The 25533-nt window shown below is 44.4% G+C and overlaps 1 protein-coding gene across 7 annotated transcripts in view; it reads right to left on the bottom strand.

Moving 5' to 3' along the window:
• The window catches only part of ANO5 (anoctamin 5), a 652338-nt gene that overhangs the window by 11471 nt on the left and 615334 nt on the right, over positions 1-25533 (bottom strand). The gene's annotated exons all lie outside the window — the stretch shown is intronic.

Raw genomic sequence — 25533 nt, 5'->3', positions numbered from 1 at the left:
AAAAGATGTGCCACTATTTCCTAATGTTTCTCCACCACATTGCCCCTCAAAAAACACAGGGTGTTAAACAGCACATCAAGTAGTTCAGACACTTCTTTAGACGATTAGGTGCAAGTGCATTACCAACATCATACATAATTCAAAGATCGAACGTCCTAAAATGATAATTTTTAAAGATATGCCACCTGGTAAAATAATCCATGGTTTGTTATACGAATGAATTGTCAAAAAGGTGTTGCAATAGAAAAAAAATACTACTATAAAACAAATCATAACAGAATATTACATTTGAAAAGTCAACAAGCAAAGATTGTTTTCTAAACAATATTTTTTTTTTCACTGCCCTGAGCAGATAATGGTGAAAAGGTTGGACCCCCGAATAGACAGTACACTGTGCCAGGATCAGCTCTACGATTGTCCCACCATGATACATGTGTAACTGCTTTCATGATTACTACCCCTACTGTTGCTTAATTCATAAACATGTCAAATGGTCACTCCCCCATGATCAGACTCCTACATTATGCCTGCTTAGAACATTTCTTTTTCCCAGTAATCTGTGCATTCCATAAACCCCCACCCTCAGAGTAATGAGCTCGTCAAGTGCTCCTTTAGTGCTTTCATCCCTACCTCTGACTTTGCGTTTGCCTAGATTCAGCTCCCACATCAGTGATAGTGCACGTTTTGTATTGGGACACGTCACCTTCAGGTCACTTGAATACATTTCCATGCCTTATGGATGGAGTTATCTGAAAGTCTTAGTTTCTGAAAGTAATTGGCTCCGAGTGGGCACCAAGGATTATGTAGCGACCATGCTCTGTTCAGCAATTGCCTCAACATTCCCCCAATGAAGCGAGTTGTGTGCCAGCAATGCAGTCTGGGAATTTGACTGAGAAGTAAGAGAATTTCAAGTGCAGTACACGGTACTAAACGCATGGAAACGCCCTCCTTACTGTTCCTGAAAAAAATCTTGAAAAAGGGAATTTTTCAGTATCAAGAAGCAGGTTAAACATAATTTGCATATACAATTCTGCATTCTTGCCAGACGAGTGGCTATTTCTGTACCCACAAGAGATTTCGGGATGGTAAAATAGGCTGCCCAGTCAGTTGCAACATTACAAGAAGAGGATGGCATTGAGTAATTTGGGGTATCATTGCACATGTTGAAACCTTTTGGATTAACTAATAAGCAAATCTGGGTTGATATTGTCATAGCAAAACCAGCTGAAAGTCAAGGTGAAGAGGAGACAGGTCGCTTTTATTGTGGGAGAAGGTCGTTTTATTTTTAAGAACGAATTAGGAAATTTGTGAAGCCTTCAAACAATGTTATGCCTCTTTATACAATTAATATGGACACTTCACTGAGGCACATTGTTGTGAATATTTGCCTTAGGTAGACATCCCTTGTTTAGACAAACAAGATCAGCTTTGTCTTGATATTCATTCAAGAGTTTGTGGAATTCATGGATACAATGGCATCAGGAAAATGCCCTGGGCCAGATAGGTCACAGATTGAATTGTATAAAGCGTTTAGTCCTATCCTTGCCCCTTTCTTGGTTCAGCTTTATGTAGAGATTGTTAGGAAAAGATGCATTGCGGACTCTATGCGTACAGCATGGATTACCGTTATTACCAAACAAGGAAAATATTCTGACTATAGCAACTACCGCCAAATATCTTTATTAAATTCGATGTAAAACCTTTGGAAAACATTTTGGCTAGGAGACTACTGCCGAAGTGGTCTACAAAAATCAAACTGGGTTTGCAAGTGGCAGAAACAGTTATGATAATTTGGGAGAACTGTTGGATATTTTTCATCTTAACAAGCATTTAGCAGATGTGTGTGACTATTAGAAATGATGCTGATAAGGCTTTTGATAGGGTGAACTGGTTAGAGCTTCATCAAGTTTTGCTTTAGATTGGTTTTGGTCCACAGATTATGCAACATTTTAAGGCTCTGTACAATGGTGCAATGGCTGCAGTGACCATCAATGGTAACACGCCAGATCCTTTTGAAATTTGGAGGGCCATGCGTCAAGTCTGTCCTTTGTCATCCTTACTTTTGGACTTGCGGTTATGCCGAGAATGCACTAAGGAATTAACAGCATTTCACATGGATACTGAACCTCAAAAGTACTTTTATATGCCGAGGATCTTTTAAAGTCTATATTAGATCTGGAGCACTCCTTTCGTGAGTTAATGTTGATGCATCACTTATCTCTGATTAGAAGGTTAATGGCTCTAAGAAATTCATCTTCCTGATCTCACGTTCATGCCATAGGGGTTTGTTTGATGTAGAGCGAAATGTATGGGCTGATGGTGGATTTGTGTACCTGGGCATTTAAATTACTAGAGATGTTGATAGACTTCTTGAGCATAACATTGGACTTAACCTTGTGGAGATAGTAGAAAGTGGGGAAAAGTGGAAAAAGTTGAATTTGACACAGTGTGGTAAAATTAGTACAATAAAAATGACTTTGTTGCCGAAGTTTCTTGTTTTCTTGTATGTATTCAGCATGCTTTCCTTTCCACTATCAAGTAAACTAGTTTGATAAATAAATACATTGTTCAACAGGTTTTGGTGTGGAGGAGGTTCCAGGCCAACAGTTGTGATGGATGTTCTTTTGAGGCAGGTGTAGCTGGGTGGTTTAGGTTATCCTAATATCAGACAATACCATACTGCCTTTACGCTGTGTACAATATATCATTGGCTCAAGTTGGATCGGGATGATTGTCCAAACTGGATCCTCCTTGAGAGAGGGTCAGTCGCTCTGACTCCGCTGGATTGTTTGCTTTTTATGGACAAGCAGCTTCCAGTCTGTTTGACCCCACGGGCTATTAATTAAGCATGTTCTAACCGAATGGAAGAAAAGTAATGCAGTTTGGTGGGAGGAAAGTATTTGCTTTGTGCAGACTAAGGCCTGTGGAAAATCCCAGCTGTGCAGATTGATAATTGTACTCTTTCATAGTGTACTTGGTAAAAGGCTGGCATTTGAAGGTTGGGCCAAGCCCATAATAGTCAATATATGCTTCATTTTGAGTTTTTGCGTTTCAAGTATAAGCTGAAGCCGATGGAGCTTTGCCTTCTGAAGCTTTTACTACCCTAAATGCTTGTGGTCATGGCCCACCTTTGGTCCTGCATCAGTCTACATATATGACACTATCTACCTCTCTGCTATATAAAATTCAAACACCTTCTGGATTTAACCTGGCATCCCAACATGGCAGGATTAATTGTTATTCAGACTTGACTATGTGTTATCTGATATGGTGTGAAATAGTATCTGCACAGGCTCCAATATATATAAATTTGTCTTGGACCTGGAGGTACTTGCAATAGTGGACTATTTACTACATGCATTGATCCCCGTGGAGAATGTGGTCCTGTAAATTGCAACCATATAATCTCAGTTGGAACTGCAAGAGTTATGTGGGTACCACGTTGCTCATGGTTTGGTCATGCTTCACCCATTCTGTGATGAGGTCTTGAGTCTTTGCCTCATGTGAGAAACCAAAGGTTGTCTCATCTACTAGTCCCCGGGGATCGATCTCTCTCTCAGCTGGCCAGGGCATGGCCATCGCCTTTGGATCCAGACACTGGGGCTGGACCAGTGTGGGAGGATCACCTGGGTGAGGGGTCTTCAGGGAGTGGGGGTGAGACAACCGATGGGGAGATGCAGTATTCCCCCCCTTTCCTGTGCCCATGACCCATCCTATTTTATAGGATTCTGCAACATCCCAACTCCTCCCCACTCCTTTCTACACAACCACTCGGCCACGGAAGAGGGCAGATCCCGGCAGGAGGACCTTGCCTCCAAAGAGTGTGAGAGATACACGGAGAAGACCAAATCCCAGAGAGGAAGACTGCATTCTGTTTCAAGGGCACCAGCGACGTTCCCGGGTGAACAAAAGAGTTGGGAAGGCACAGCCAATCCTGTGGCATTAACCTTGACTCGTGAATTAAAAAAAACACAAAGACAAGGAAGGGATGCACACAGCCGGTGAGTTGGAAAGCAGCATGAAAGGCCGTTGTGTGCTAAGGAAATATTAAAGGTGCAACAGTATTTCTCACAATTGAAGCCTGCACCCGTGTGGATGAGACACAAAGGAAGGCAAACCTATGGGGGAACTTTGAATTACTGATAACTTTGAAGCCAGTGATACAGAGTAGCGCAGTGGTTCGGCAAAAAAGAAATAGCCCACTCTAAACGCTCTGCGGAAGGTAAAATTGTTGTTATAAAGCGGCAGAGTGAATGAACTTTAAAATGCGTAATGATCAAGATTAACCCTGACAAAAGGGGAAGTGAAAAGGTGAATGTTGACCTTTTGTGCATTTGATACTGAACTACCCAGACCAAGAGACACTGGGGCAAATCATACAAGAGCTTGAAGTGAAGGGAAATTCAAAGTGGTCCTGCGGAGGTCTATAGAAAAAAAACGTGCACATTCGAAGGTCTTTCACATCAGGAAAAGCTCAGAGCCTGGCCAAGGGAGATCGAAAGTGTGATAAATTAGGGAAAGGGAGCTTCTAATGAATGAATTAAGCTTGAGGAAGGGAACCCGTGAAGGTGCTGTGATTGAAAGGTCCAAGCCCAACCGAGGGAGACTTGCATGAACTTTTGTTGAACTGTGAAACAACTTTTGAAGCTGGAATGTGTGACATTGACGTGGAAGGCCAAGGGGGCCTCAATCCATGTTTTGAACTGCCTTTGTTTTGAGAAGCTGAGCCATAGGCTGTCATGCTGTGTACGGGGACAGCCTTACTTTGTGCTGTCTAATGTGGGAAGGATAGCTGACTCAGCCAATTGATTTTTATGTTATGACACTGATTTTCCTTTGCATACATATTCCCCTCTGCACACTTTTTGTATAAGCGATAGCGCAGGCATTAGGTTTTGTTAGTATATGCCATCTTTGATTTGACAGACTGACTAGGACTGCGTTTCTTTATTATTTGATGGTTGAGACTACTCCCCAACCCCGAAAATTGAATACAGGTTTTTAAATTGTATATCTGTCAGTGTCATACTTCTGATACCATGCCACCCTTACACTCCCTCATACACCACTGGTCTGTGGGCTGGATCTGGTCCCTGCCAAAATAGGTCGGTACACGGGTGGTTCTTTTGGGGTACACAGGGCCCTTTTAATGGCTAAGAACCATATTTTAAGATTTTAGAAGAGTGATCTTCGACCGAGTGTTACTGACTGGCTGCATAGTTTGTCACTTCTTTCTAGCATGGAGAGAGTCTATTTTCATATAGAAAAGCGGCTGGCTATTGTGATGAATCTGAGGATGTCATTACTCCTTTCCCAGCAGTAGCCTTTTCCCATGTGGCCAGAGGACAGCAGCCGCTACCCGATCCTCACCCTGGGGTCCGCTATATGAGAGAGGACCAAATGAGGCAAGGTGACCCTCAGAGGGGTGATATGACATCAGATGAGGCATGGTATACCACTTTACATTTCAGGTATACCCCTTTGATTCCCGTTACCTTAATGGCATATTGTTATAGCTCCCTTCAACCGCCCATGGAAGCTACTAAGAAACCCTTCAATGTTCTAAACAGAATTTACCAAGAACGGACTACCATTTAAATGCATGTGAAAGTACTGGGATGAGAAACCTGAATGGAGTAATGAGCATCAGTAAAGGCGAGAAGCACAAGATGTGCTCTAGTGGTTGCAAGTGCATAATAGGTGCCGGGACATTTAAAAATGCTAACCAGCTGACAGGTGGGAGATGCTGCCAGGTAAAGCCTTTTCCTCACTGTGCTGACTGAGGGACTACTGTGCTGCAAGGAAGACAGTGGAGCCAAAGGCGAAGCCCAGAGACAGAAGACTGCAGGAACCGGTATGCCACCTAGAAGCCATGAAAGGAAGAGATGGGAAGACATCCTGGTGTTCGTGGGAACAGGAGAGCAGTATCCAAGCTGCCCAAACACAGAAGGAACCGTGAAGGGATGGGAGACAACAAGCAAAGTCAGTGATCCCTGGAAGAGGAGTCAGGATATCGAAGAGCCACATCACGTTCACGGCGAGAAAACCAAACACCATAAAAAGCCGGTGATTCCTCAGGAGACAAGCTGACACCGGGGCTTGTTGGCAACTTTACCAAAGACAAATAAAGATAAAGGAAGCACATATAAAGGAATATCAGACCCAATATTTAAAAAGGGGAAATAATGGAATGAATGCAAGACATATACATGTTTGCAAGTGTGTCAAGTGAAAAATAAAGAAGTCCTGGCAAGAGAGTATACTAGCCAAAGTCAAGTTTGCAAGTGTGCAAAGTGAATCACATGAGGAAGCCCTGGTAGGAGACGACAACAGGCAAAGCCAAGACTGGAAGGAAAGATCATATTAATGTTGAGAAGAAACCTGGCAGGGGAGTACACCAGGTATCCTGTGAAATTCGGACTAACAGCCAAGTTGTTTTGCATAAAAGTTGTTTTTGTTCATCAGAGAGTTCTTAGGAAGACTCGCAACCTTAAGAGTTTAAAATATCTTTAAGAGAGAACCTGCGGAAGGAGCCAGCCCCTCGCACTTTGGTGAACTTTGTCCACTAGGAACTTTGTCCACTAGGAACTTTTGTGTTGAGTTACATCTTTCCTTTCGAGCTTGAACATTTCTGCACTTTCAAGGCCAAAGGCATCATCCTTTTCGCCTTAGAGGTACTTTTGGAATGTGAGAGCTGGAATAGTATTTCGGACACAGGACATTTTTGCTTTGGACTTTTTGACTTCGGGCAGACCATTAGTTTTGGTTGAGGTAGGAAAACACCTCCTAGAATTGGGACAGCAAGAGATTTTATAACCCCCTTTTATTTTGAATAAAAGTTTATAGCCAACACTATGAGCTCTCTGTGTCTGCATCTCATTCCTGGCTCCTTCACAATATGTGTGATGATATTTGGAGTGCTTATAAGTGCTTATAATTAATTCTATTACTGATTTTCTTTTCCTCTCTCCCCTTATTCGTTTGTCCTGCATGTCCAGTTGCCCTCGCACTGCCTCTGGGCTCCGCAGCACTTAAGGGTCTGTATCTGCAACCCTACAGTCCCTTCGGTCTGCACTTATGAGCCACCCACTGGCTGCACATGAGTTAACTGCACTTTCCCCTTCCCCCTCCCCCTGGCAATTCTTCCCTTCGCCCTTTCCCACACTTACACAATCTGAATGACACAAGGCCCAGTAAGATCGTTATTTTGTCCTTGCTTGTTTCCCCCTCCTTGTCTTGTCGTGCATATAAACACTTGTGGCATTTATAATACGCATGTACACATCATATCATATCCTGAACTTGCAGCTTAATCCTGGCGGCTATTCGTGGAATCCAAATATTGAGAGGAAATATAGCACCAGGTTCACTCAATCCATCTTGCCAGAAAATCATTGCCCCTTATGCTGACCAGGTTCCATTCTATCATGTACACAAGGGGTCAGCAGCTTGGGGCTCTCCAGATGTTATGGACTACAATTCCAATGATCCCTCAACATCGATTATGCTAGGTAGAGCTGATGGGAGTTGTAGTTTAAAATATATGGAGAGCCATAGGTTGTATATCCCTGAGGTACATGAATTGCAGTACCCCAATCGGTAAAGCAGTATGTGCGCTTGAAAAGAGAACTGACCAGTCTGTTCCTTCGGACTTCATTGTATATTGTATAAGACTGGCCCTAACAAAAAACGTTATGTTCTGGAACGGGAACAATGAAGAATTGAGTTTCTTTTTCGCTTGGTTGAATATTCAGCCTCCGACGATTAGATTAACTATGACATCTGACCGAAATAAAATAGTGTTCCTTGATCTAGAAATGTTCATGGCTAACAGAGGGTGGGAACAACGCTGTTCAAAGAAACCTACCGATAAAAGAACAAGTTACTCTCTTACCTGGTAATGTTCTTTCGATGGGATGGTCCGACGACGTATTCCATATCTATGACAGTTATCACCACAGCTGTGCTGCTTCGGAAAATCTTTCGGCGTCTGCGTCCTGCGTCGATGACATCGATATGCCGTCCTCGAGGACCTCCTCTGATGACCGACGTCACCAGATGTTATAAGTAGGACGCACGACGCCCGTAGCCTCAGTTGTCGTTTCTTCCCAGAACGTGTGGCACCAGTCTTCTGCTAGTCTGACACACAAAGACTTGCGGAAACGTGAGCTGCAATTACATAAGAAATTCTGTAGCGGGGAAGGCAGGGAGGGAAGGAGCGATATGGAATACGTTGTCGGACCATCCCATCGAAAGAACTTCACCAGGTAAGAGAGTAACTTGTTCTTCGAGGGGATTGGGTCCTCCGACATATTCCATATCTATGACAGACTCCCAAAGCAGTACCAATGCAAGGAGGTGGGAAAAGAATTTAGAAAACAGAAATTTAGAATGCCCAATCAAATTGCGTAGTAAAGAGCTGCCTTGCCAAAGGCCAGATCCTGCCCACGGATGGAATCGAGGGCCTAGTGACGTACAAAAGTATGTACCGAAGCCCAGGTGGCTGCATCACAGATGTTACGAATAGGAACACCCCCCTGTAGGGCAGTAGAGGAATCCACACCCCTGGTAGAATGGGCCCGCAAGCCGACCGGTGGGTCCTTTCCGCCAAGTGGTAACACTCCGAGATAGCCAAAATAATCCAGCGAGACAAAGTCTGTTTCGTCACAGTTTGTCCCAAACGCTTTCCAGCGTAACCAATGAAGTGTTGAACGTCCACTCTGACCCAGGACATGCGTGAAATATAAAAGCTGAACGCTCTCCTAGGATCAAGCCTATGGAGCCTCTCCTCTACCTTACCAGGATGTGGAGGAGGATAAAACACCGGAATAACAACCTTCTGGCCTAAATGAAATTCCGACACCACCTTCGGAAGAAAGGAAGGACGAACTCTATGGACAACCCTGTCCTTATGAAACACAGTGAAGGGTGGCTTAACTGAAAGTGCCTGTAACTTACTCACTCTGCGAGCGGAAGTGAGCGCAACCAAAAATACAGTTTTAAGAGTCAACAGTCTCAAATGGCATGAATGCAAAGGCTCAAACGGAGCACCCATCAGAAACTTGAGAACAAGGTTCAAATCCCAACTGGGCACCTGGAAAGGTGACTGAGGGAACACATTAGTGAGCCCTTTCAGAAACGGAGAAATTAAAGGAATTTTAAAATAGGAACACTTCAGACGAGCGCTTAAATATGGACAGCGCCGCCAGGTAACATTTAACAGTACCCACTTAGAAGCCCCTGTGGGCCAAAGAAAGCAAAAAAGACAGAACCATGGGAATGTCACATGCAAAAGGATCCACATTCTTAACCCTGCACCAGTCGCAGAACTTACGGCAACGGTACAGGGACTTTGTTGCCGGCTGTCTGGCCGAGAGCAACACCTCCATCACGTCTTCAGGGAGGTCCCAATCCTTATACCTCAACCTTTCAGAAGCCAAGCGTGAAGGTTGAGGGATCTGACCTCCGGATGGAGAACCTGACCCTCCTCCTGTGAGCGCAGATCATCTCGGTAGGGGAGACGACGTGGAGGGCAGATGGACAAGTCGAGAAGGTCCGGGTACCACGTCCGCCAGGCCCACACCGGAGCAATGAGGATCATCCGGGAACCGAACCTCCGTAACTTCTGCAGTACTTGCGGGATGACGGGGACTGGAGGAAACGCGTACAGCAGTGGGAATGACCACTCCACCACGAACGCGTCTCCTAAGGCTCCTTTTGGAGGAAATTCCCGTGAGCAGAACCTCTCACACTTCCGGTTGGCACTGGAGGCGAAGAGATCCACTTGAGGGGTCCCCCAAAGGGCAAAGATCTCCAGGAGAATCTCCTGAGCCAACTCCCACTCGTGAGAGATCACGCTCTGCCTGCTCAGAGCGGCTGCCGTCTCCTTTTCATCTCCGGCCAGATGAACTGCCGAGATCGAAACTTCCTGCTGGATTGCCCAGAACCAGAGCTGCATCGCCTCCCTGCACAGAGGAAGTGACCCTGCCCCCCCCACCCTTTTTGTTGTGGTAATGCGTGGCCACCGTGTTGTCCGACAGGATCAGGACATTCTTTCCTTGCACAGTCGGCAGAAAAGCCTTGAGGGCTAGCCTGACGGCCCTCAGCTCCAACAGATTGATATGGAGTCTGGTCTCCGATGAAGACGGCCATGGACTGTCAACTCATTGGCATGAGCTCCCCATCCCGTGAGGGATGCTTCCGTCATGATCGTCACCTCTGGCCAGGGTAGCCAAAATGGAGCCCCCCTCATCAGATTGCCTTCGTCGGCCCACCACAGAAGGTCCTGGGCGACCTAGGATGGCACCTGAACAAGGTCCGACATCCTGCCGGAGAACTGAGACCACTGGAACTTGAGTGCCCATTGATCTCATCCGCAACCTGGCCTCTGGCACCAGAAGAATGCAGGATGCCATGAGGCCGAGCAATCTCAAGAATTAACGCTGGGAGACTCTGGGCAAGCTGAAACTTGTGCACCATCTGCTGAACGGGATGAGCCCTCACCTGGGGAGGAAAACACTGCCCCAGGGACGTGTCGAGCACTGCTCCGATGTACTGGAGCCTCTGAGTTGGTGTCAAATGGGACTTCTTTAAGTTGAGGGAGAATCCCAGCTTGTGGAGGGAGTGGCAGGTGATGGACAGGTGATCCAGGACTTGCTCGGGAGAGCACGCCGTGATCAACCAATCGTCCAGGTAGGGGTAGACGTGAATCCCCCCTTTCCAGAGATGCGCTGCCACTACTACCATGAGCTTGGTGAAGACCCTCGGGGCGGAGGTCAATCCGAACGGCAGGACCCGAAACTGAAAGTGCGAGTCTCCAACCGCAAACCTCAGGTACTTCTTGTGGTTTGGATGGATCGGCACATGAAAATAAGCGTCCTTAAGGTCGAGAGACACCAACAAGTCCTGATGTTGAAGTTGAAGGGCCTGGAGGACTTGAGAGAGAGTAACCATCTTGAACTTGGCCTTCCTGAGGAGTTTGGTCAAACCGCGCAAATCCATGATGGGTCTCAATCCCCCCCCGTCTTCCTTGGAAATCAAAAAATAAGGGGAATACCATCCCTTGTTCCTCTTCGCTACAGGCACCAGTTCTATGGCGCCTTTCTCCAGCAGGGATTGAATTTCCTGCGCAAGGAGCGGATCCGGACTCTTCAAAGAGATTTTCCCCAGTGGATTGTCGTGAGGCCTCTGCCGGAAAGGAAGACAGTAGCCGTGGGCTATGATCTCCAGAACCCACACATCTGAAGTAATGGCACGCCACTCTACAAGATGCTGCGCTAGCCTTCCCCCAACCGTGAACCATGGGACATGGCCTCATGACTGAGCTGAAGCGGCATTGCCTGAGGGCATAGAGGCAACTGCCCGAGCGGCCTTGGCACCTCAAGTACCTTGTTGTCCACCTCTGGCACTCCTACGGTGGCCTCTTTGACTGGCAGCTCCTCTCGCTTTACCAAAGGATGAGTAATAACGAAAGGAACCTCCCCTCCATTGCTGTCCCCTGGGACGAAAAGGCGGAGGTTTTCGAACTGCAGCGCACAATGACTTTGCTGCACTTTGGAGGTCTGCAACCTCTCAAGGCACTCGTCAGCCTTGCTGCCAAAAAGATATTCCCCGTCAAAGGGCATGTTGAGGAGCCGGGCCTGCACATCAGGAGCAGACCCCGACTTCCACAACCACGCAAACCTGTGTATCACGGTGCTCGCCGCCATGGACCGGCTGACGCAATCTGCCATGTCCAAACCCGACTGAACAGCCTCTCACATGGCATCCTTGCCATCCTGAACCATGGCAAGGAAACCATCCCGTTCGCCCCCTTCGGGAATATGCTCAGCCGCTAAGGAAACAGTTCCACAGAGTGTGCCTGAAACGTGACGAGGCACATAAGGAGTTGGCCGCCTGAAGCGCCATACCCCCTGAAGAAAACACTTTCTTCACCAAGCCGTCAAAACGCTTGTCGTCCCCATCAGGCGGGATGGTAGGATACGACGCCTGCTTTGCTGGGGCCATAGCCGCCTGCACCACCAAACTCTCCGGAGTGGGGTGCTTGGACAAGTAGCAGGGGTCGCTACTGGCTGGGTGGTATTTTCTGAACAAAGACTTGCCCACTGCCGGGAGACTCTCCGAAGCAGTCCAAGCCGCCGCCACCCTCCTCCGTAGAGCCATATGAAACGGTAGTACCGGATCAGTTGGTGGACCAAGGTCGAGGATATCTGTAAGGTCATCCTGAAGAAACTCCCCTGGGGGAGCAGACCATCCCAAGTACTCCTTGACCCTAGACATAAGGCGCCGGTACGAGGAGTCGGCATGAGTGCCAGGCTCAGGCCTACAAAACTCCACCTCCGGAGAGGTGTCCAGCCCACTAGCATCGTGCAGGGACTGCCTCAGGTCCTCAAATTGGCTATGGCCCGAGAGAATCTCGTCTAGCACCGTATTAGGAACCATGCCATCATCAGAGCCCTCATCCACCTCTGAAATAAACTCAAGATGGCGGTAAGAAGGCACAGAATGTGAACCAAAGCCATGCTTGACCTTGGCCAGAGCCTTTCTAGGGGGTTCCACCGGGCCCTGGGGTACCCCCTTCGACACAGCCTCGAAAGGCATCGAGGGCATCGAGTGAATCGGTGTCGAACACGGCACCGACAGCATAGATGGCGTCGACACAGGCCTCGAGGCCGGAGCCCCGAGCGTGTCCTTCGACGATCGCGGCGCAACCGGCGTTGACATCTTCCTCGAAGACACCACAGGTTCGCACGGTCTCGAGCACGTCGAGGACCGGGACCTGGCATGATGAGAATGATTCCCATTGTCCGAGCGGGACCTCTCCCGTGAATTGTGCCGACCACCTGAGCCCGAAGTCGTGCGAGCGGTGTCTCTCGACCGATCATGACCGACCGCACTCCGAGGCGTGGACGGACCAGTGCCCTGCGATTCGAGAATCGCTAACATTTTCTTCCTGAAGGAAGCCCATTCCTCCGGCGTTGCATGCTTGATGGGATAAGCGACCCGCAGACGGGCAGAGTCCTCGGATGAGGACGGGGAAGCCGACTGATGACGGCGCTTCCGTGAGTGCCTCAAAAAGGCAGAGGAGTACGGGACCGAGACCCACTGGAATTCTGACGATGACGCGGAGAGTCCCCCCTCGAAACGTCCGTTGAAAGCCCTGCAGACCTAGACTTGCGTGGCTTGGACACCTTACCTACCGACAACAACTTCTTGCGCTCCCGCCAGGCTTTGGACGTGAGCGACTGGCAGTCGACACAGTCATCCGTGTCATGGGCCTCCCCGAGGCACCAGAGGCAGGCGATGTGCGAGTCCATCACCAACATCTTGGACCCACAGTCCCTGCACTTCTTAAAGCCCGGACACGGGGTGGAAGACGAGGTAGACATCCTTCATGAAGAAGAAACTTCACAAAACAAACAGGTTCGAAGAACCGAGAAACAGAAACTCCAAAGAGTCGAGGCACGAAGAGATTCCCAAAGCGAACACGTTCGTGGAAAAAACGGAACTGAGGCTATGGGCGTCGTGCGTCCTACTTATAACATCTGGTGATGTCGGCCATTGGAGGAGGTCCTCGAGGACGGCGTATCAACGTCATCGACGCAGACGCCAAAAGATTTTCCGAAGCAGCACAGCTGTGATGATTACTGTCAGATATGGAATAAGTCGGAGGATCCAATCCCTTCGAAGCACCTTTTTGTTATACAGCAGTTTCCATCCACAGACCCTCTGTGAAAATCTCCCATTTGGATAGTTTTGCGCATACGTGGCAATTGCCGTAATATGGAGGACTATAAATCAAACCGTGCAGAATTCCGGTAGTAAATTAAAAAATCTTGAGTATCCATCAAAGATCATCAAGAGGTCCATGAAACGTGCACGCAACACCAACCGAGAAATGTGTCTTATTAAGCAAACACAAACCCAAGAAGAAAGATTATCATGCGTTTCTTCTTTTTCACCAATAAGCAATGACCTCACAAGAGAGTCATACTAAAAAAAACTGGAAGATTACTCAATCTGATGACTTTAAACTCAACATCCCAAGATTTGCATTCAAAAAGGATGGTACATACATATCCAGTGAGTCGGGACCCTCAACCGAATCAAAACAACTTATGGGATTTACCAACAGTCCATGGACTCTATAAATGCAGACACTGCTCAGTTTGCCATTTGACTGGGAATATCAAACAAGTAGATTTAAATGGATGCATTTGGCATTATAAAACCTTTTCCAACTGCATGACAAAATGGGTGGTGTACGGGTTTAAATGTCCCTGTGGATTGATATACATCGGCAACACAATCAGACCAATCAAACAATGCATTGGTGAACACCGATCGGCCATTAGAAATGAATCCATAGACAAACCCTAGCAGCCCATTATAAATAAGCTAAACATACACGCAACAATATGTTTTGGTTTATCTTACAAATAAGGAAAATCTATCCACGGGGAGGTGATCGAAATTTAGCCCTTAAAAAACTGGAGCAAAAATTGATTTATGACTTGGACACGGTAAAATCAGGCCTTAATATTTGCGTAGAGTGGAATCTCTTTATCCACTGAGCAGTCTTCAGTTGCAGCACTCCATGTAATAAAAACAATGTTAACTTCTTGACACACTCCGAGGTATAATTATTATAAAATCTTGGATAGTCGAGAAATTATAGCCAAAGAGTACAGATAGACTCTAATAACAGCACATATTGTAGTGCGCTATTTATGTGTCTTTGAACATATGACAAACATGAAGACACTAATTTGAGTTGTATCGCACTCGACACGGGGCTAATATGGATATATCACCTAACACTAGGGATACAATAATTTGACTGCATAAAACATTGCACATAGGCATTTAAACAATGAATGTCCATCAAATCCAGCCTGCATAGGACCTTCCAACACGGCGGACCCATTGCTACACTAGAAATTGCAATGCGCGTGGAGTCAGATGGGTACTTAAGTAATAGACACAGAAGATGCACCCATTGGATATCTTCCTTCTGAAGCGAAAATAGTCGAGTGCCGTCGGTGATTTGATAATACAGAGACAGTAAGTTAAAAACACTGCATGATCATACGAATGTCATAACTTTATGACCCACAGAGATTTGAATACATGCTGCTCATTTTTTATCACCATTAGGTGTGCGAGCAGCCTACACAGTCGCCGTCGTCTTGATAGAGTACACATCTAGTAAAATCCATTCCCCTATGCGCCACGCGACGAAAGTATGATTCTAACTAAGAAGTAAGCAAACTTTTTCTAAAACTCTGAAGAGCACATTTGACATGATGCGACTATGTGCTAAAAGGCTGCTTTCGTCTTCCTCTTTTTGTATCTTTCGCTGTGATTAATTGAATATCTGAGCCTTGATGCCCTGAGGCCAGAAAGATACCCTGATGCTAAACTGGACACCACGCGGGACGTTAGTTGATAAGAACTCGAATTACAGGGATACTCTCAAAAACACATTGTTAAATGAAGGTACATGTTTTTGTATATATAAATATGACAATGCATTACTTACCATAAAAGCATTTCTGATGGTTGTATCTGCTTAGATTCACATGCTGTGCATAGTCCGACATCCAGTGGTCACTGCGGAGTAGTGCATTTTGTTTTTCGTAGTCGAAAAGGGGACGTCGACAAGGCGTGTCTGTAACACTATCCCTATAGTGACGTGCAGTGTACCCACAATCCCTCACGTGTCAAGGTCCCTCTGTATTTTTTCTGCCCTGAGGGAGCCTTATAGACGCGAGTGAGTACAGAAAAGAGAGAGGGATAAAAGGATGTCTATGTTCCTTCCATCCGAACAGGGAGGAAGGGTGGGCGCATGTGAATCTAGGCAGATACAACCATCAGAAATGCTTTTACGGTAAGTAATGCATGGTCTTCTGTTTGCGCTTGTAGTTCACTTACTCTCCTGATGGAGGTGATGGCTATTAGAAAAGCTTTTTCAGATTGAAGTCTAAATAAAGCTAAATGAAGTCTAAATAAACAATGGGTGGTCAAATCCACTCTGAAGCTTGAACTGTTTTGAAACTTTCAACCTGGAATTCAAGCTGCTCCTATTGATACCAGCCTGTGGGCAGAAAGTTCGCGGGAGTTCGAGCCAGTAGGGAATCTATCCCAGCTCCATTTTTGTCCCATGTGTCATGCCATACTGAGGACTCCTAAAACATCGCACACCAGCACAGCAATACTCCCTGCCAACCCCAGGCAGGGTGAAGCATGCGGGGAAAAAGTGTGTGGGAGTTAGCGCCAGCATTTGTGGTTTTTCTAGCGCCGTCTGCTTGCAGGAAACTTTTTCCCAGTGCCATCGCCCATTGGAGATATAAAGGGGTGCTGCTAAACCCTTGGAAATTGCCATCCAAACGGAACTGGTCAAGCCTGTGAGCAGTGGACTAGTGAGTGTCAAGCTAGGGGGCGGGGGCATAACGCTGCCATCATCAGTGTAAACCTGGGGGGTTATGAACGACTGTTGAACTGGTTGGCCCTAAGTGGAATATGACACATGCAGTGTAGCCTGATCTGTTATTAAAAACGTCACTAGCTACACCATTGTTACCCCTCTCGCAATACTAACGTCTAGTAATCGCATGCCAGCATTACCAGCACCTCTGACAGCACCAGAACCTCCACCTATACAGAAATGAAAGATACTGTCTGTTATAAGGAAAATCACATTAACAGCGTCACAAATCCAGTTACCATTGCAACACACTGCTAAGACCAGCTCATGACCTCAAGGAGAAGCTCATTCCCTAATCAGTGTAATCCACCAGTTTTTGTGCTCTTTTAATGTCGCCATCAGTTTGGACCCCTGGGGGGGACATTTATACTGAAGCCTCTACTAAATCCGATAAGCATGCAGGCCCACTGGGGCACTGGCCGATTGACTCTAGCAAATTAGAGTTATGGATCAACCACCCTTCAAAAGCCCCGCTAGCGCACTGGAACAACTGACCAGACCATGGGATCTTTTGATACTCCCATCATCCGGGCTACTGCTGTCCCTTTACCATTCATCCAGTATCAGTTGGAGCAACCACAGTCCGCGGCCGCTATTCAAACTGTTGCATTGATTGGGCGGGTGGGTACCACATTGCTTACCAGAGCGGAAACCCCCCAATGAACCCCGCTGGCCGTGCAAAACAGATTAAGTGCCCACAGGGACACAGCATTAGGTATTGCCACTGCCGAACAAAAAATCCTGTTCAATTACGAGAAGGGGAAATGCACCTTGGTAGAAGCAAGGGATGTGAGCAGGGACGATCAACCAAGCCTGAATGGAGAGTGGAATGCTAAGCCTATGATCCTCAAGTTAGCAAGCAGCAAAACACACGCCCATGCAGTCTGGTGAGGGAGGCCAAGTTACTAAAGAGTGCCATTGCAGCACTGTCCAGCAGAACGTATAATCCTAAAGAATCTTGTCCTAACCCTGGTGGAAGCTGTCGGAATGGGAACAAGCAAGTGTGAGCTAATGCTGAGCCAAGAGAGTGGGAAAAGGGCCCTAAACATTCCAGTTGAAGTTAGTCCATCACAATCCAAAAATCTGCCTCATCTTTCCCAGAACCGTCACAGGTGGGAGGGGGTTGACCAATGAGCCCAAAGAAAATTGCAACAGCATACCTACACCGCTGTGGAAAGGGAAACTCCCCAACCCAGTTAAAAAGAGCTGCAATCAAGATCTAGCTTCTGAACTACCATTGCAGACCCTTAGCCGGCAGGTAAATAGGTTGCCTATGAATATGGCCACTAGCAAGGAAATGGAAAACAATCTGGCCTATCCTTGTCTCACCATCACAACCAGAAGGGAAAAATCAGGGGCAGGGGGATCAATAAATCTGTACAGGGTCCTCAAATTGGTACCAGATCAGCATGAACATAGGGAAGCTCTGGTTAAAAAAAATGTTCACTGGACGCAGACAGTGAGGGGATGTATATTTGTAACCCGAGAGCAAATTGTAAGCTGTACTGGGGTTGGCCATCAGGAGGTTCACGCCCTCAAATCCATCAGAATAGACTTTAGGCATACAACCATGGTCAAGGACACACTCAGCTTCCCTAGGAAACGCAGCTCCCTGGCAAAAAGTACAACTGAACTGAGCGCTATTAGCCTGGAAAGCATGTCACAGTGGCCTGTGCTCACAGGTCCTAACACTAATACACTTGGGAAAAGGCCCCCATCTGACTTCATCGACTTGGACCTCCTTTGTACATGGTGAACTAATATAATTGGGCTCTCATTCCAACTACCCTGGCTATGAATCCACCTGCTATAGTTTAAAACTGGGCCCCGGGCTATTGCATATAAGACAATCTAATTTAGAATTGGAATTAAATACTTTCATGCAATTTGTTTTGTTTTATGATGTTGTGTAATACTTTTATGGCAGAATGCCAAATTAAAGTAACTAATGTAAGTATTTGATTGTTCAACTCAGCTAGAAAAATAACCTATGGTAATAGTGAAATATGTGATAATGCTAGCTTACAAAATGCAATAGGGCATTCATTTTCTGCCTGGAGCCATTCTGTTTTAGGGTGAGCAACGAGCTAGACCTCCACGCCTCATTTGCTTCATTCCATAGCCATCCTTAAGCAAAATTCTCATGTATTTCTAAAACTGCACTTCATGTTTTCTAGTTAAAGTGTTTCATTTTTAAGAAGAACAGTTCACTTTGGTTGACTTTTGGTTTTTATCTTATTTTAATAAATAGAAACTACGCCAGATGCTGACTCAGTCAGTGCCATTTGTCTGACATAATACTATTAATTTTCAGAACATTGTTCACAGTAGGCAGTTTCATTTTTCATTGTATATGTTTTTCATCTCATTTTAAACTACGTCTTTAAGCGGTTTAACTGTTTTGTACAAATAGATTTACTTTTTTTCATTCAATTTGTTCTCATTGTTTCTTTTGCTATCGTTTTTATTTGTTATTTTCTATTGTTATCTTTATCTTTTGCCGTTTGCTATATAAATATTTCATGTTTTTTCAGTCAAATCAGTTAAAACGTTTAATGAATTTCTTTATTTCAAATCCCAGTTCCACAAACCTTGAAAATATAGAAGTTCACATAACAGCTGTAAATAATGGTTCTGGCAAGTACACTGGAAGAATGGGGAGAAAGAGTGGCATTTCCGTGTGGGAGAGACTATCATTTTGGAGAGTGCTGCTTTTCTCCAAGAAGTAGCGTGAGGGTGTAGAAGTAAGAGACTGAAAAGGAGGGGGTCATCTTGTAGACCACTTTTAATAGATCAAAAAAGAAACATCTCACCCTACTTCTAAGGGGCTTGCCCTGCCTCAACCTAGGAAACCTTAGTGAGTTGTCAGAATGACCACCAAAATTAAATGTTATCCGTCAGAAACCAACTAATCTAACCCTAACAATATAAACAAAAGTCTTTCACTAAAGAGAAGTTTGTGTTTCCTTCACCAGGAGAATGACTCCCTTCTCCTGGGTTCCTGTTTCAGTCTTACAGGAAAATAACCTCTTCACTGTTGCATCACAAAAGACCATCTTAGTAAGTATTGGTATCCATCCTAATTTTCAAAGTTTCATCTCCTCTGATCCACACTTTCCATGTATTTGTCACTTGCAGAACAGCCTTTCGGAATGAATCAGTGTTTTCTGTGGCCATCCGCCATCTTGAGGTTCTGCTATTTATATGCAGAGTCCCTCTGTGGATACTAGTACTTGAATAACTAAGTGAGTAAGACACAGGAAACTAAGGTGAACAACTAGAAAGCGTTGTAAATAAAGAACTATGGGGTGGAGGATAATTGAATTTGGAGAGCCTTGGATGCATCAAGGTGCATTGTAGAATGTAAGGAAATAAATGACATGACAATGATTGTATGAAACAGGATATGATTTTGGTTTAGAGCAGCAATGTATATGTATAATCGAGGGATATAAGCAATACACATTCAGGATAAGTGCAATTTAATTAATATGTTGAAGGATACATTGATATCCAAATGGAATGTATGCTGAGTTGTAAAAATAAATGACTTAGGATTTCGCATGTCTTTACAAACTATCAGACAGATAAGTAAAGTCTGTGATACAATATTGTTGACAGATTTATCAAGATGAGCTGTACAAGCCACGAAGAAGCCCACTAGCCCACTAGCATCTACACATGTTGATGTTGGATGCTAAGTGAAATACGTGTTGGAATCGACTCTTGTATGTGGATTGGAAGAAATTGCTGTGTTGAAGTGTAATTACCAGTAGAACTGACTTCAGTACTTCGATTTGAAGAATAAAGTTGCGTCAAACACTAATCACTAATGGAGCTTATTGACAGAACCAATCTCTGATGCTATGTTTGTTAAAATACATGGTTATAAGAATATAAGTTGGGTTCATTTCACGTAACGTGTTGAAAGGCGCAACATGATTTGGAATGGATTGGTATTTTGTCTGTGATTAAGTCTAGCAGGTTAGGACTTTGACAAATCTGTGCAGCGTCTACTATAATTATTAATATCAGTAACTATTGATAGAAGTGTATAGTATTCAAGACACACGTATGATGGAAGTTTTTGATTACCGTGCAGCGCAAGAAAGACTACTTATACGGAGCCCGTCTTAGTGTTAGTAAAACATTTTATACTGAGAAAGATTGAGTGGGGTCAAACGAACACAACACAAATAATGACAGCATATTAGTGTAACAAGTATGCAGGTTTGGGCCTACAGTAATATGACATTAAATGTATCAAAGGCCAGCTTCTCTAGAGTGATAACATTTTAGATTGTGGCTTTTTTTGTTTTGCAAGATGAAGCCAGAAAAAGTTTGGAGCAAGCAGCTTTTTTATGTGGGAGAACCATTCCAATTTTTGACAGAACACCTTTTCTTTGAGAGAGTTCCAAAGCAATTTTTCAGAGAACTGCCTTTTCTGTGAGGAAGACCTGTAATACGCAAATGCAATTCTGCTAAAACCAATGACATTTTCAGACAATACAGAAAAATAGACACTTGTGTATCTTAAACCAGCCAGTCAATTGTACTTTATGGCCGCCATGAAAAGCTTCACTAAAATCCCTTGTTTATCAAAATACAGACTATCCAACAATGAAGGTGTCAGAAGACAGGGGAAACAAGTTTACTTGGATCTCCTTTTGAATGCCAGGATTGACCCTTATTTTTCCAATGAGTGGCTTTTGTACAAAGTTTGACTATTTATTTTTCAAAGAGCATCTTCACTACAACTGATGACCATTGCATGTTCACAGCTGGGCTTCTCTACAAGGGAGGGCCCCTACATATCCAAGGAGCAGCTTTGTCTAAACAGATTTCTCTTACATTTTCAAGGAGCAACTGCTCCACAAGAGACAACCCTACATTTTTCAAGGAGTATCTTTTGTAAAAGCCAGAACCCTTCATTTTTCTAGGAGCAGATTACCTATAAGGAAAACACAATTTCTTGGGGGTTATGTTTCTTTATGTTTAAGGGTTTTTTGTTTTTAATTGGTTTTATATTTTGAGAGAAGAAACGCTTGGAAATGTAAACTACAGATGAGGAAGATATGAGTAATGGGTACTATCTTACTCTGCATTCTTCAAGTGTGCCTAAACTAGCCTCTCTCCTCTGATGGGGTTTGGAACCACTGCTCTGGAGACCATAGCATGGAAAATGCACACCTGAGGAAGAAAATCCAAAATCATGTGGCAGAACTTACTGCTGCTGCCTGCACTTCTGGAGATTGAGGACTACCATCTCCTCTTGCATGTGACACGGCTAGAAAATGGCAATGCAGCAGAATCACATCAACAGTAAACAATGGTGTGAATTTGGGCTCTCTTCCCAAGCCCACAATATCCACACAAGTAGTGTCCTTCCCCCGGCATTGTTGCAAAATGTTGCCAGGCCTTTAACTAGGGCCAATTGGACTCTCCTGCACTGCCATGGGATGGGGAAGTGCCTGAAATGCTGCCTGTGTTGGTGGCCTGGTGGGTGTGGCTCCTTGTCCACAATATGCTGCATCTCCTGCACAGTCTGCATTCATGTAGACTACCACACTTCTACCCTGACTCCTTCTGGGATTGGGATATAAAAGGTTTTCCACTCTTAATTTTCAGTTCCATCTCCTGCTCCCTCTGTACTTTCCTTCCCTCCTTTTTCAGGTTCTCCCACTCAAGTCATCCCTGTCTATTCCTGCAAGTCTCCCTGTCTCTACCAGCCGGCACAAGCATTGCCTTCCTCTCTCTCCACCACACACTGTTCAAAAGAGGAATCAGGAATATCCTCCAGTGACTTTAAAAAGAAAACCTGAACTGATCCAAGACACTGACTCAGTAACTAGAAGTGTGAATTCCACACAAGCCAATAGTAAAAAAGCAAAGGTGGTGTGATTAAGTTAATATGACACAGTTTGAGAATTCATTTCTGCTGCCTCGAACCACATGTTGAATCGAAGTGAACTTGCATCACTGGATGAAGTACTTCCTATTACTTGATTAGCTCTAGCCAATTACATTCTTTGAGCTAATTGGTGCCTATTGGCTAAAAGAGTGTTGAAGTGGCTTACGCTAGTACAGTCACTGGATGATATACATCCTCTACATTAGGCAAGTATGAGTCAATTTGGCCATTTTGTGACTTTGCTTAAATTGGTTTGTAAATTAAGTAGTTGGGGGCTCCAAAAAAGTTGAGCCAATTTGAAATGTTTATAAAGAAGTGAAGTTAGGATTGACTCAAATACTTTAAGGCTTGTCCATCCCTAAAAGAAAATGGCCTTCACTCATCTAGCAATGGTGGTGGTCGCTGGCTGCCACATTATGATGTTTTGCCCTTTGAGTTCGGCCAGACCAGACTGTGTTTGAAAGACACTGCACACTGACAGTGGTATGCTTCATCTATCCCTTCCATCCCTTAATTTGTGTGGCATTGTCATCTACCTCTTCAAAACCACAATGTTCACATTCATCTGATGCAATGTGTGCTCTAGTTTGTGCTCATCTTCATCTTTCTAATCAACATTATCTTACTTCCCCCTCATCTTTAGAGTCATCAGTTGATTTGATGGAGTGGTGGTGGTGACTACCAGGAACTTCCCATATCCTGCACATCTATTCAGTAGGTTTCTCCTGGCTCATCTGTAGATGCAATATATAGACCTTTCTTCTGCCACATCGGCACTGGACTGAACCTCCTCCCCTCAGCTGCAATATCCAAGTATGTACTACTTGATCTTGCAAACCAGATTGATGTGTCTAAGAAGATGCTGAATGCATGATTGATTTTATCAATTTAAGATGCATTTCAGGCATCCTCAGAGCATTGCAAATGCAGTCAATGTGGTAAGAAGCCATCTAACCACATGCCTCCTCTTACCCCCAGCATGTTCCAGTGTCCAGACACGTTGGCTCTGAAGGTGTGCACTTGTCCTTCATAGACACGAGTTGAAATGTGTGCTGCATACTTAGTTGCAGCCACTGGATAGTCATCTCCTGTGTCCAACCAACACAGACACGTTCTTCTCCCTAGCAGTCAATGACAAACAATGAAAATGCAAGTGTATAACATGCAATACTGTCACTGGGATCCTCACCTCCCTAATTGTCAGAAACATGGGAATTGTCAGGGATTTTCTCCTCATTATTCACATAAAAAACTGCCAGGATTGTTACACACTCACTGAATACAACAGCCACTTTCTCATTAGAAGTCTAAGATTTAAAAAATAAAATGAAAAAAATGAGATGAAGGTAATTGTTTTGTAAAATACAGTTGAACTCAATTGACAATGAGTTAAATTTAGTGAACAGTATTTCAGTTAACAAGATTCGGGAGGAGAAAAAGCATGGTAACTACCAGTAATAGACAAAACAGAGCGGGCAACTATAGACGATTTGGCTTCAATTGAGTTATTTTATTAGCTCGAACGAGTGATTGTCAGTGATCAGAAATGGATGTGTAAGTATAGGCTGACAGATACCCACCATGTAATAGCCCAGAAACATGTGTATCATCAAGGTATCTTCTCATCAATTAAAGCAGAAGTGACAACAAAGCAGTGCCACTAACATCATTACTTTGCTACAGTCGAACCTCTTTGGGGACAATAAAATCGAATCTCTGCGGGTTTAGTAGTACATGCATGGATTTTCAAAGTCTTCATATCCTCAGATATAGCACCATTTGCAAAACTTAATTTGAGTGTACCAAATGGACGAGAATGCGATGGATTGTGTTTAGATCAGGGGACATTGCTTCAATTATAGAATAATAAACGATAAAGGTAGAACTTCAAATGATTGTAAAACTGTGCATTACTTTCTAAATTAGAAACTCAGAAACTCTCGGAATTTGGTATCTTGGGTATAGAGAGAAAATGTATGTCTATTTTGCTAGAAGTAGAATAAATGTCATCAGATGTTGACATGCCAAGGAATATGGGTGTATGCCTCGAAACATGAATCCGACTTACTGATCATCCTATTGTAAGTAGGTGTGTGTCTATTAGTCTTGGGTTGCCTGGACAATACAATTGTCCATTAAAGTAGCAATTGAGAAATCGTATCCCATCTCAGGTTTATTTATGAGGTCAAACCTATTTGTAGTGATAATGGTTTCCCCCATAACATTTGGTTGATTGTATTTTAGGAAAGAAAAGAGAAACCTTACCACAGCAGCAAGTTACCAATGTGATATGTTGCCATTGTATGACCTTCCCACAGAGAAAGTTTACTGCTGGGATACCTTGACAAAGAAATCCATTACAACATTCTTTATCTTGCCACTGTGATATTTGGCTTGAATACTTGACCTTGATATTTTGCCACTTTTATAACTTGTCCAGATGCCTTGGCATTATGTTACTTTGCCTGCAATACGTTGACATGGAGATATTTTACCTTTATGGTAGCCTGCAGCAGGGGCACTTGTCACTGATATTTTTCCTCTTCAATACCTTGCCACTCCTATATTTTGCCACTGTGACACTGGACCATTTTGATAACTTGCCACTGTGGTAGCTTGACTCGTGAAGAACTTGCCACCTTCATATTTTACCACTGCAATATTGTGCAATTTTTATAACTTTTCCACATACCACTGGGATATACTACCACTTTGCTACTTTGCCATTTTGATAACTTGCAAAAGTGAGGTTTATTCACTGGGATACCTTGTCCCTTTGTGATATTTTGCCATTTTGTTAACTTGACACAGGGATATCATGTGTGAGAAATTGACTTCTGCCATGTAGGAGTAAAGGGGGGTGGGGTCAATAGGCTTACACAGCCCTCACACTTAGACGCTTTGAAGCACTTCACTTGTGAATAAGCGCTTTAAAAATAAACAATTGCAAGTTGTAAGCCAATCATAACGTGAAAACAGACACAATTAAGAGATGCATCATCTTCACCTTTTGTGATAATGTGGGCTGAGGGAAAGCTATACTATCATGAATTGTGTGAATGTGATTTAGCAGCAACGCAAACAGCAAAGTATGACAGTCTAAAATAAAGGGAATGTCCAATCAAGGTTCAATAAA

The sequence above is a fragment of the Ambystoma mexicanum genome, chromosome 11 (assembly GCF_040938575.1).
Source record: "Ambystoma mexicanum isolate Mex_15411 chromosome 11, UKY_AmexF1_1, whole genome shotgun sequence".
Classification (NCBI taxonomy): domain Eukaryota; kingdom Metazoa; phylum Chordata; class Amphibia; order Caudata; family Ambystomatidae; genus Ambystoma; species Ambystoma mexicanum.
This window is presented reverse-complemented; position numbering and strand designations above follow the sequence as displayed.